The 12,898-nt window shown below is 37.2% G+C and overlaps 1 pseudogene; it reads left to right on the forward strand.

Annotated features, from left to right (window-relative positions):
- Positions 1–10,442: 10,442 nt before the first annotated feature.
- Positions 10,443–11,348, forward strand: LOC148553404 (uncharacterized; annotated as a pseudogene).
- The last annotated feature ends 1,550 nt before the right edge of the window (positions 11,349–12,898 follow it).

Consider the following 12,898-nt stretch of genomic DNA (forward strand, 5'->3'; position numbering starts at 1 on the left):
CTTGTCCCCAAGCAACTAAAAACACAGTAGGATAAAAAGAAAATTAAGATACAATAAATTTTTAAGTTTCAAATGAAGCTTAGTTAAAAACCAGATGAGCGGGACTTAGTAGCTTTTTGTTTCTGAATAGTTTTGGCATCTCACTATCCATTGAAACTCAGAGATGTTGGCATCCTTAGGAACTTAGAATCCAGATGATATTATTAACTTTCCTAGATAAGCTTATTTTGATTCTTGAACACAGCTTTCTGAGTCTTGGCCGTGACCGTAAGCACCTTGTCTTCTAGTATTACCACCGGATACAATAATGCCATAGACACTTTAACTGGGTGAACTTTTTCAGATTGTGACTCAGCTTTGCTAGAGTCCCCAAATAGAGGTGTCCAAAGTTCTTAAGCACACTTTTTTGTTTTGGACCATGACTTTAACCGCTCAGTCTCAAGATTTTCACTTGACACCTTCATGCCACAAGCACATGGTTAGAGACAGCTTGGTTTAGCCGCTTAGGTCAGGATTTTATTCCTTTGGGCCCTCTTAACCACTGATGCTCAAAGCCTTAGGCCCTTTTACCGTTGCCTTTTGGAAGGGTTACTGGCTTTTTCAATCTGCCCTCCTCTTTCTACATTTTTGGGCAGTAATGGATTTTTCTGCTTTTTATTATTTTTTTCTTTTTCTTTTTCACCATTTTTTTCTTTCTTATATGCATATAATTTTTTTTCTTTTGCAGAATGCTTTTTCTTTTGCTTTTTGCTGCTTTTTCTTGCTTCAAGAATTAATTTTCAGATTTTTCAGATTATCAATAATATTTTTCTTTTTCCATATTCTTTCAAGAGCCAACATTCATAGATTTCAACTTCAAACATGCACTGTTTATTTCATACATTCAAAAAACAGAAGCAAATGACACCACATCAAACTAATTAAACTAATCTTATTTTAAACTTGAAATTCATGCATCTCTCAATTTTTTCAGATAAATTTTTTTTATTTAAGCAAGGTGAGAGATATATGGAACATTTTATAACTTAAAGACATCAATGCAAATGATCATGCAACTAGAACAAGAGAGCAGATAAATAAATAGACAGAAAATAACAGGAAAGAAGTAAAAGAGAATGAATCCACCTGAATTATGGTGGCCAGTGCTCCTCCTTAAAGATCCCATGTAGTGCCTGATCTCTTCTATGTCACTTCTTTGTCTTTGTTGAGGCAGCTGCACAGGCTCATGTGCATGCTCTCTAGTTTGCTCCATCCTCTTCCTCTATACTTAAGAGTGGTAGAAGTCACAAAGCAGAGCTTTTGCAACACAAAACTTAAGAGTTTTGCTCGCCCTCGAGCAAATATGATCAATGGGGAGGAAGAAGGTGGGGTAGGTGGAGCTTCTATGGGACCTCTTGGTCCTGAAAGGCTAGGGAATTCTAGATTCCTTGCTTCTCTGCATTGGCGTTTGAATGCCTAGGGGCTGCTCCCTGGTTGGCATGCAATGCTAGCAATGCTCCCCTCTTGGGGTGTTAAACACCCAGTGAGGACTTCCTCACTAGTGTTCAACTTTGACACTCTTTTCGAAGTGTTCTGTTTTCACTGCTGTGAATTTTGTCTCTTGACTGGTGCACATGATGATGACTCCAAGAATGAAAGAAAAACAAAATGAAAATAAAATAAATAAGGTTGAGTAATGTTGGGTTGCCTCCCAACAAGCGCTCTTTTAAAGTCACTAGCTTGACCTTCAACTCCTTAAGGAGGTGAGTAAGGGATCAAATTTTCACCCCTGACAGTGAATTTTCTTCCTGTCCTCTCATGAACGAGCTCTACATGCTCTAGAGATAGGACACGGTTCACTGTGTGTGGTAGGACTAGATTCTTAGTGAAGACAACTCTCATGCCAGGTGAGAGGCCTTCAGTTGGGACTTTGTTGTCCTTCCAGCCTTTAGGTACTTTCTTTTTAGTACCTTTGTGCTAAGAGCTTGTTGAGGGCTGACAAACACCAAACTTAGAATTGATGTTTGGGGGCTCTGCAGAGCTCTGCACAGATAGAGAGGGTTGGCACACTAGGTGTTACACTGTTATCTCTCTTTTAGAGCGAGAATTGGGATGAGGCATCTTGAATAAGATGTGGTCCTCCCCTATCTTTAGGGTTAGTTCTCCCTTAGCCATATCAATGATAGCATTAGCTGTGGCTAGGAAAGGTCTTCCAAGGATGACATAGTCATCCTCATCCTTTCCTATGTCCAAGACTATGAAGTTTGCAAGGATGTAGTGATTTTCAATTTTAACCAAGAATGGCCGCCAATAATTCTAGCCTATACCACAAAGACTCTGATCTCATGATCAGGAGGCTAAGAGATATGCATTCAAGCTTGTTTTCATGTAGAACGGAAGTGTTTGTCAGGCACGCGTTCATAAGTGAGAATGATGATGATCGTCACATAATCATCACATTCATCATGTTCTTGTGTGTGAATGAATATCTTAGAAGAGAAATAGGCTTGAGTTGAATAGAAAAACAATAGTACTTTGTATTAATTCATGAGGAACAGCAGAGCTCCACACCTTAATCTATAGTGTGTAAAAACTCTACCGTTGAAAATACATAAGAACAAGGTCTAGGCATGGCCGAATGGCCAGCCCCCCAAAACATGATCAAGAGATCAAAAGTGATACAAGGATAGTCTCAAAAATGATCAAAAGATGTAAATACCATAGTAAAAAGTCCTATTTATACTAAACTAGTTACTATGGTTTACAGAGATAAGTAAATGATGTAGAAATTCACTTTCAGGCCCACTTGGTGTGTGCTTGGACTGAGCATTGAAGCTTTCACGTGTAGAGGTCTTCCATGGAGTTAAACGCCAGTTTGTAACTTGTTTCTGGCGTTTAACGCCAGAATAGTGCAGAAAGCTGGTGTTGAACGCCAGTTTGCGTCGTCTAAACTCGGGAAAAGTATGGACTATTATATATTTCTGGAAAGCCCTGGATGTCTACTTTCCAAAGCAATTGAGAGAGAGCCATTTGGACTTCTGTAGCTCCAAAAAATCCATTTTGAGTGTAGGGAGGTCAGAATCCAACAGCATCTGCAGTCCTTCTTCAGCCTTTGAATCTGATTTTTGCTCAAGTCCCTCAATTTCAGCCAGAAATTACCTAAAATCATAGAAAAACACACAAACTCATAGTAAATTCCAGAAATGTGATTTTTATTTAAAAACTAATAAAAACATACTAAAAAATAATTAAATCATACTAAAAACTATGTAAAAACAATGCCAAAAAGTATATAAATTATCCGCTCATCACAAGCCATATGGCTTCTTCATGGTATTGTCTGTCGTCTCTAAGGAGACGTGTGTAGCTTGTACCTCAAGGATTCCTAGCTTCTCCATTACAGAGAGTGGCATGACGTTAATACTTGACCCTAGGTCACACAAAGCCTTTTCAAAGGTCATATTGCCTATGGTGTAAGGAGTCAGAAAGCGTCCAGGGTCTCGAAGCTTCTGAGGTAGCTCTTGCTGAACCAAAGCATGGAGTTCTTTGGTGAGTAGTGGAGGTTCTTCGTCCAGAGGCTTTGTACCAAATAGTTTGGTATTCAGCCTCATAAGAGCTCCTAGGTACCGAGCAACTTGTTCTTCCCTAGTGTCTTCATCCTCACTTGAGAATGAGTAGTCATCAGAACCTATGCATTGCAGAAGTACATGCAAAGGAACCTCAATTGTCTTTATGGTTTCCTTTGGTTCAGAACTAGAGGGTTCTTGAGTAGGATTCAGGCACTCAAAGGGACTGGCGTTCAACGCCAGCTCTGTCAGCTTATTGTGTGTTGAATATCCTTGCTGACCACCCTGATTGGCGTTTAACACCAGTCCCTCTAGCATTCTAGGTGTTGAACGCCCAGCAGGGATGTCCTTGCTGGCGTTCAACACCAGCTTCCCTGGGCTAGTGGGCGTTGACCGCCTAGTGAAGGCTTCTTCACTGGTATTCAATGCCTTCCCATTCTCCTCCAATTCGGCCTCAACCCCCATGGTTATGGCCTTGCACTCTTCTCTAGGATTAACCTCAGTATTATGGGGAAGAGTTTCAGGAGGGATCTCAGGGATCTTCTTGCTCAGTTGACCAATTTGTACCTCTAAATTTCTAATGGAGGACATTGTTTTCTTAATGAAACTATGAGTGATCTTAGTGAGGCTGGAGACTAGAGTGGCTAAGTCAGAAAGGCTCTGCTTAGAAGTCTCCATATTCCCTTGAGAAGATGGGATGGTGGTCTGTTGTTGAACCTATTCTGGTTCCTACCACCTTGATTGAAACCTTGCTGAGGTTTTTGTTGATCCTTCCATGAGAGGTTAGGATGATTCTTCCATGAAGGGTTGTAAGTGTTTCCATAGGCTTCTCCCATGTAATTCACCTCCTCCATGGTGGGTTGATCAGGATCATAGGCTTTATCTTCAAGAGAAGCTTCCTAATTACTGCCAGGTGCAGTTTGCATCCCAGTGAGATGTTGAGAGATCATGTTGACCTGTTGGGTTAGAATATTATTCTGAGCTAGGATGCATTCAGAGTCTCAACTTCATGAACTCCTTTTTTCTTAGAGGTTCCATGATTTACAGAATTCCTCTCAGAGGTGTACATGAATTGGTTGTTTGCAACCATCTCAATGAGCTCTCTAGCTTCTGCAGGAGTTTTCTTTAAGTGGAGAGATCTACCTGCAGAGCTATCCAAGGAAATCTTGGATATCTCAGACATGTCATAGAACACGCCCGTGAGGGACCATTCTGAGAGCATGTCAGGAGGACATCTCCTGATCAGCTGCTTGTATCTTTCCCAAGCTTCATAGAGGGATTCACCTTCTCTTTGTCTGAAGGTTTGAACTTCCACTCTAATCTTGCTCAACCTTTGAGGAGGAAAGAACTTAGCTAGAAAAGCATTTACAAGCTTTTTCCAAGTGTCAAAACTCTCTCTTAGTTGGGCATCCAACCAAAACTTAGCTCTGTGTCTTAGAGCAAAGGGGAAAAGCATCAACTTGTAGGCTTCAGGATTAACTCCATTAGTGTTTACAATATCACAGATCTATAAAAATTTTTCCAAGAACTGATATGGATCTTCCATTGGAAGTCCATGGAATTTGTAGTTCTGCTGTAGAAGAGAGACTAACTGAGGCTTAAGCTCAAAATTGTTAGCTCCAATGGCAGGTACAATAATGCTTCTGCCATAAAAGTCAGAGGTAGGCATGGTGAAGTCACCAAGGACCTTTTTAGGCTCCTCTTGTGGTTCGGCCATATCCTCCAATTCTTGTTCAAAACATTCTGAAAGGTCTCTTCCGGAGTGTTGTGCTTTAGCTAGTTGTAAACGCCTCCTTAGAGTCTTCTTAGGTTCAGGATCAGGAGTTAAGAGGGGTTCTTTATCCCTGTTCCTGGTCATAAACAAGAAGGAAAGAAAAAGAAGAAGAGACCACGCCAGTAGGCAAGAAGCTCCTCCGCAAAGTCAGAAGTAGAGAAAGAAGAAGATAAAATAAAAAAAAAATAAATAAAAATAAATAAATTAAAATAAATAAAGGAAAAATACCTTGGAGATAGAGATAAGAGTAAATAAAAGAGGATAGAATAAAAGAGAGGAGAAAAGATGAAAAGGAAATCACAAGAAAGCTTTCTGTGTCACTTGGCAAGAAGCTCCGAGTGAGATGTCAAGATGAAAGAAAACAAGAGTACTATGACAATAGAAGGTAGGAGTAAAGAAGTATAAATAGAAAAAGTAAATAAGAATTAAAATATTTTTGTTTCTATTTAATTAATTAATTAATTTTTTAAAAATTAGATTAAATTAATTTTAAAAAGATTTGAATTTTAATTGTTAAATTTTCGAAAATAGAAGGGAGAGAAGAGAGAAGAAGTTTTCAAAAATTTAAGAGTAGAAGGAGTTAGTTAGGTGGTTTTAAAAAAAATGAGAGAGAAGATGGAGATATTTTTTCAAAAATTAAGAAGAGAAGAGAGTTAGTTAGGTGGTTTTGAAAAAGATGAGAGAGAAGAAGAGAGATATTTTCGAAAATTAAGGAAGAGAAGAGTTAGTTAAGAGGTTTTGAAAAATAAGAGATAGAAGATAAGAAGTAGTTTTCAAAAAATTGAGAAGAGAGAGTTAGTCAGGTAGTTTTGAAAAAGATGAGAGAGAAGAAGAAAGATATTAATTAAGAAAGGATAAAAAATAAAAATAAAAATAAAAGATAAGATAAGAAAAGATTTAAATTTAAAAAATAAGATAAGAAGTAAGATAATAAAAGATTTTGAAATTAAAACTTGAAATTAGAAAAATATAAGATATGAAATTAAAAAATTTGAAATTGATTTTGAAAAAGATATGATTTAAAAATTTGAATTTTGAAAAAGATAAGATAAGAATTTTAAATTTGAAAAAGATATGATAAGTTTTGAAAAAGATAAGATTTTTGAAAAAGATAAGATTTTTAAATTTGAAAATTTTGATTTTTGAAAACTTGACAACTAAGATATGATATGATAAAATTTTAAAATTGAAATCTGAATTTTTTTGTTAATTTTCGAAAATTATGCTAAAAATTAGTTATAAAAGATATTTTTTATTTTTTTGAATTTTATGATGAAAGAGAAAAACACAAAAAAGACATAAGACTTAAAATTTTTAGATCTAGCACCCTTGTTTTTCGAAAATTTTTGGAGGGAAATACCAAGGGACACCAAACTTAAAAATTTTAAGATCAAAACACATGCAAGACTCAAGAACACCTTGAAGACTCACAAGAACACAAAGAACAAAAATTTAAAGACTCCAAGAACTGATGCGCCACTATTGGTAGTGCATTTTATGCTGAATTTAAGGGATTTTACCACCCTCTTTTCACACTTATTCACTAAAATAGCATGATTTTGTATATTCTTCCTAATTTGTGCTTAAGAGTGAAAACATGCCTTTTAGGCCCTTAATTGGTTAATTTTAATTCCCTTTGATTCCACTAGATGCCTTGATGTGTGTGTTAGTGATTTCAGGTTGAAAAGGCTAGGAATGGATCAAAGGAATGAAGAGAAAAGCATGCAAAGTAGAGAAATCATGGGAAATCAAGGGAAATCATGCAAAGTAGAGAAAAGCACGCATGGAATGTGAAGTCGCATGGCGACGCGTACGCGTACATGACGCGTGCGTGTGGAAAGCAAAATCGCCAAGCAACGCGTACGCATGACCCACGCGTATGCATCGAAGCTCGCATGTGACTTCATTAAAGTAAAAACGCTGGGGGCGAATTTTAGGCTTCCCAGACCCAAATCCAACTGAATTCTGAGCCTAATATATACAAAAATCAAGAGGAGTCAAAGGGGGGAAGTCATAATTGAATTTTGGAGGGAATGTTTTAGTTAGTTTCTAGAGAGAGAAGCTCTCTCTTCTCTTTATAATTAGGATTAGGTTAGATTAGGATTTCTTAGATCTAGGTTTAATTCATGCTTTGATTTACTTTTCCTTTATCAATTCTTGTTCTTCTACTCTTGCTTCTCTAGTTTAGCATTTGAATTCTTGTAATTGTTTACTTTGTTGTTGATACACTCTTGTTTCTTTTACATCTCTTTAATGCAATTCATGTTTGATTTCTTTTATTGTTGATCTGAATTGTTGTTGTTAATTTCCTTGCAATCAGTAGTTGTAGATTTACTTTTCTCGCAATTTGATTTTACTTTCCTTTTATGCCTTCCAAGTGTTTGACAAAATGCTTGGGAGGATATTAGAGTTGATTTTTCACTCTTGGCTTTGGTTGAGTAACTGGAGACTCTTGAGTTATCAAACTCTTTTGTTGATTGATAATTGAAAGTTGCTAGTTGATTTGAATTTCACTAACTCTAGTCTTTCCTTAGGAGTTGACTAGGACTTGAGGGTTCATGTTGATTTATCACTTGACTTACCTTCATAGTTAGAGGTTGACTAAGTGGGAGCAATGGACAATTTTCATCACAATTGATGATGATAATGAGGATAGGACTTCTAATTCTCATTCCTTGCTAAGAGCTTCTTAGTTATTAGTTTACTTCTTTCAATTTACTTTTCATGTCTCTTATCAAAACCCCAAAATATACAACTCATAACCAATAACAAGAACACTTCCCTGCAATTCCATTGAGAGACGACCCAAGGTTTGAATACTTCGGTTATTATTTTTAGGGGTTTGTTACTTGTGACAACCAAATTTTTGTATGAGAGGATTCTTTGTTAGTTTAGAAACTATAATAGCAACGAGATTTTATTTGTGAAATTCTTTACCATAAAAAATCCATTCATCAAGAACTCAAGAACAAAAAATAACACTAAACTTAAAATTTTTAGAAAATCAAAACACAATTTTCGAAAAACACAAAGAAAAACACAAGAAAACACTAAAATGAAAGACTTGCACAAGATTAAACCAAAAAAATTTATTTTTGAAAATTTTTAGAAAATAGGACTCAAGAATGCGAAATTACCAAGAACATAGACACATTAAAAAAGAACAAAGATTAAACAAGAAAATAATAAAAAAATATTTTTGGAAAAATTTTTGTGATTTTCGAAAATTTTGAAGAAGGAGAAAATAAAAATAAAGGACTTTAATCAAAGTTATACTCTTGCAAAAATCAGAGACTCAACAAGAACATACATTGAACAAAGAGAAGAAAAATATTTTTGAAAAGGTTTTAATTTTTCAAAAAATTGGAAGAAGAATAAAACAAAAATTAAAAAAGACTCAATTAAAATAATGTAAAATAAACTTAGCTGATCTAAGGAGTAAGACAATCCGAAAGTTTGTCCAAACTCAACAATCCCCGGTAACGGCGCCAAAAACTTGGTGCGCGTGTACGCAAAACCCACAGTATTTCGTACAGCAGCAGTACCAGCAAGTGCACTGGGTCGTCCAAGTAATACTTGAGCGAGTCAGGGTCGATCCCACGAGGATTGTGGTTTGAAGTAAGCTATGGTTGTCTTTTAGGTCTTAGTCAGGCGGAATCAAAAGGTTGATGAATTAGAGGAAACTATTCATAATTTGTATTTGTAAATAAATTCAGTTGGATTGAGACAAGGGCAAACAGTAATAGGAATAGAGTTGAGGATTGGAGTTGCTTTGTCTATCTGAATTAACTTTGGTATTACTTCTCTCTTTGCTTGTGAGTGATTTCTTCAATGGCAGGCTGTATGTGATTGACATTGGTTTGAGCAGCTACCAATACTCCTCCAGATCTGAAACCCAAGTTTAGTGTGGATCCATCTCTACTTGAGGGTGAAGCGCGTACAGTCCATTCTCCTTGATGATCCTACTCAAAACGCCACAGACGAGGTCAAATCTTCCGGATCGGAGGAATGCTGCGCTGTTAGTTCTAGCCTCTACCACAGAGACCCTAATCTCCCTGGAAATTAGTTGAACTGATGTCTCAAGAAGTCCCCAACAAAGTTGTAGATTAGCCGCCTGAGAGATGTATAAACATAGCTGTAGGTTCATTCTTTCCGGCCAAGTATTCACACGAACCCAAGTAGACGCGGGTGTTTGTCAGGCATGTTTATCTTAATGTGATGGATAGAGCTAATTTTTCAGATCATCGTGCTCACCACGATGAAGATTGGAATATACATCTTAAAGATAGATCAAACACAGATTGAGGATGAAACAGAAATACTTTTATTAATTCATAAGACACTGCAAGGCTCCCCACCTCAACCTAGGAGGTTTAAAAACTCATACTGAAAGAAAAAACAATGGTGAAAATGAAAATAATGAGAAAAGTGATGTCTGTTCCCCCCAAATTACATAGATCAAATCCTTTAAATACTAAACAAATGACTAGTAAGGGTAAAACAGTCTATTTAGTGCTAAAATCCACTTCTGAGGCCCACTTGGTGAGTGTTTGGGCTGAGCTTTAATGAGATCCACGTGCTATGAGGCTCCTTGGGTGTGGAATGCCAGCTAGGGGGTCCTCTCCGGGCCTTTGGACGCTCGGCTCTGCTCTTTGTGCGCTGGACGCTTGGAAGGAGCATGAAGCTGGTGTTGGACGCCAGTTTTGGGCCTTCTAATCCGATAAAAGGTATAGAACGTTATATATTGCTGGAAAGCTCTGAGAGTCAGCTTTTCATAGCCATTGAGAGCGCTTCATTTGGACTTCTGTAGCTCTAGAAAAGCTCTTGCGAATGTAGGCAGGTCAGATCCAGACAGCATCTGTAGTGCTTTTTCTGTCTATGAATCAGACTTCTGCTCCAGCTCCTCAATTTCAACTAGAAAATACCTAAAATTGTCCAAAAACACAAAAACTCTTAGTAGAATCTAAAAATGTGAATTTAACACTAAAACCTATAAAAACTAAATAAAAACAAAAAAAAACTACTAAAAACTATATGAAAATGATGCCAAAAAGCGTATAAAATATCCACTCATCACCTTTAGATCATATTTCGTATTCCCATTTCCTCTATTGTTTTTCAGGATGTCTAACAGAAAAGGCAAGGGTAAGGCCATAGGGTCTGAAAAAAGGAAACGAACCTTACAGTTCGCTGAGGGAGTGGATGTTGCATTTTATGAACGACGTATCAGTGGGAGAGTCAAAATTGATCAGAATACACCTCCCACTAACACGTACAAGTTCAGCAACCGTTACTCAGAACTTAAGTTCCCCGACTTTCTTTGGAAGAGAAGCTCGCATGTCGAGAAGAAGCTCCAAATCCCGGATGAGGTAAGCAAGTACACTGATAACAGAATTGCTCAGCGGGGTTGGGGTTTCCTAGGAAGGGAACTTCCAATGGTGAATGCATCGTAGGTCCAAAAAATTTTATGCAAACTATTACATCGGGGCCCTCTATGTAGTTCACCTTTGAGACAAGAAGGTACCAGTTATTGAAGAGGTCATTGGGCAGGCTTTTCACTTTCAGCCTAAAACCAGTGAAGGTGATGCTTATGACGAGGCAAAAAGTGAAAGGAAATTCATGACTTTTGACTGGGACAAGGTATTGGCTGTGATTGCTAAGACCTCGAGTTCATGGATGTTTAGTGCTGATAAGATAAATCCCTTGGGGTTCTCAGTTTGCTTTCTAGCCAATGAGGCTCGTATTTGGTAGCAGATTCTGTCCAATTACATGATGCCGAGCACCCACGAGACCAAAATTGTTGCTGATATCGCGGTTTTGGTCTGGTGTGTCTTGAAAGGTAAACAACTGTACCATCCGATGCGGGCTCACTATATTGGCAACCTCGCCTTTCCATGCATGATTACTCAACTTCCAGTGAGCCCGAGGTTATCTGGATGACCACAGATGAGAGGCCGACCGTCGTCGGCAGCAAGAAGGTGATTCCTCACGGTGACTGGTTTGGTCCTGAGCCAACCACTAGACGCTGAGGTAGATGGTAGCTAGCACCTTCTTCAGAGGCAGGGACCTTAGCCTTAGTACCCTCAGCCGCAGCACCATCATCAGCCTCACAGCTGATCTACCGTCTTGTGTAGCAACTCTTCCTGCGGATGGATCATATGGAATGTCGTAATAAGCGATGTTTTGAATACTTGAAGAGGATCTTTGGCTGCACCGTATTCCCACTAGAGGAGCCTGACACCGCCTCAGAGCACAGCCAAGAGGAGGAGCGGGACGCACCAGCTTAGGCTAGCGAGGAGGACTCCTTCAACTCAGCCTGATTTTAGAAGCACCGAGGACGGTGCTAAGCCTTAAGTGTAGGGAGGTCGTCCGACTTTGACAGTGTTTTTTGGGTCACAATATTTATTTCCGAACATTTTTAGTTTAGTTTTTTTTCTTATTATGCTTTTTAGTTACTTTGTACATATTTTGTCATTTTGAAAACTTTTTACTTAGTTTATTGCACCTTCTAGCTTTGTTTGTACATAACCTAGTATTATATTATAGCAATGCATATTTTTACATTTTCTTTTAATTTTGGCTTGTACATATGATTTTTTTAGCCATTAGTTATGATTGTGATTTGGATGATGTGATGATTGCACCTAGTTTGATTCCCTATACACTTGATGATTTAGTTTGATTGAAATTAGGAAATGAACTTAAGATTTTTGACCTTTTTCTTCCAATCACATTATATACATATATAGATAAGTGTTAGTCAATTTAATAAAATTTCGAAGAAAACTTCTTTTTACTGATGGCATTGAAACTTTGATTGATTTGAGTTGATAATTTTCATTGAAACTTGCTTGAATTACACATTGTGGAATATGATTTTGAGCTAAGAATACACAACCTTGTGAGTTTTAAGCCTCAATGTGTGGTTGCATATTTTGACCACTATTTTCATTCTTGTGTGTTATTCTCTCTATGATTGCAATCTTTGGTTTGTTTAATTCTACATGTCCACTATTTGGGGTGTATATATCTTTTATTAGCTTAGGTTAGCGAGATTGTGTAATGTTTAAGTGTAGGGAAAATTGGGAACATTGATTGATAAGGGTATGTTTTATATTTGTGTTGAACATCTTGAAAAGTTGGAGACATACTTATGCATTAATTAATAGTGACAATATTCATTTAATATGTATATATTTCACTTTAAAAAAAGAAAAAAAAGAAGAAAGCAATAAAAAGGGGACAAAAAAAACCCCAATGTGAAGTGTAATGATAATAAATGCACATGTAATGTGAATTGAATTGAGTTGGATGCATGAGTATGTGTGAAAAGTGAGATTATGGGTAGCTAAGCTTAATTTTAGAATTGTATAGGGTGTTATGTGTTCGGTGAGAGCTTAAGTTAATCAAAAATTCAAATTCTAGCTCACGTAGCCATATATATCCTTACCTATACCCTTAGCCCCATTACAACCTTAAAAAAGCCCTCATGATACGTGCATATATGTGATGAGTCCATATTTGATGATATATTTTGACTCAATTTGGATGGATTCTAGCACATGAACTCACACTTAAG

The sequence above is a fragment of the Arachis ipaensis genome, chromosome B7 (assembly GCF_059453495.1).
Source record: "Arachis ipaensis isolate K30076 ecotype BB chromosome B7, ASM5945349v1, whole genome shotgun sequence".
Lineage (NCBI taxonomy): Eukaryota > Viridiplantae > Streptophyta > Magnoliopsida > Fabales > Fabaceae > Arachis > Arachis ipaensis.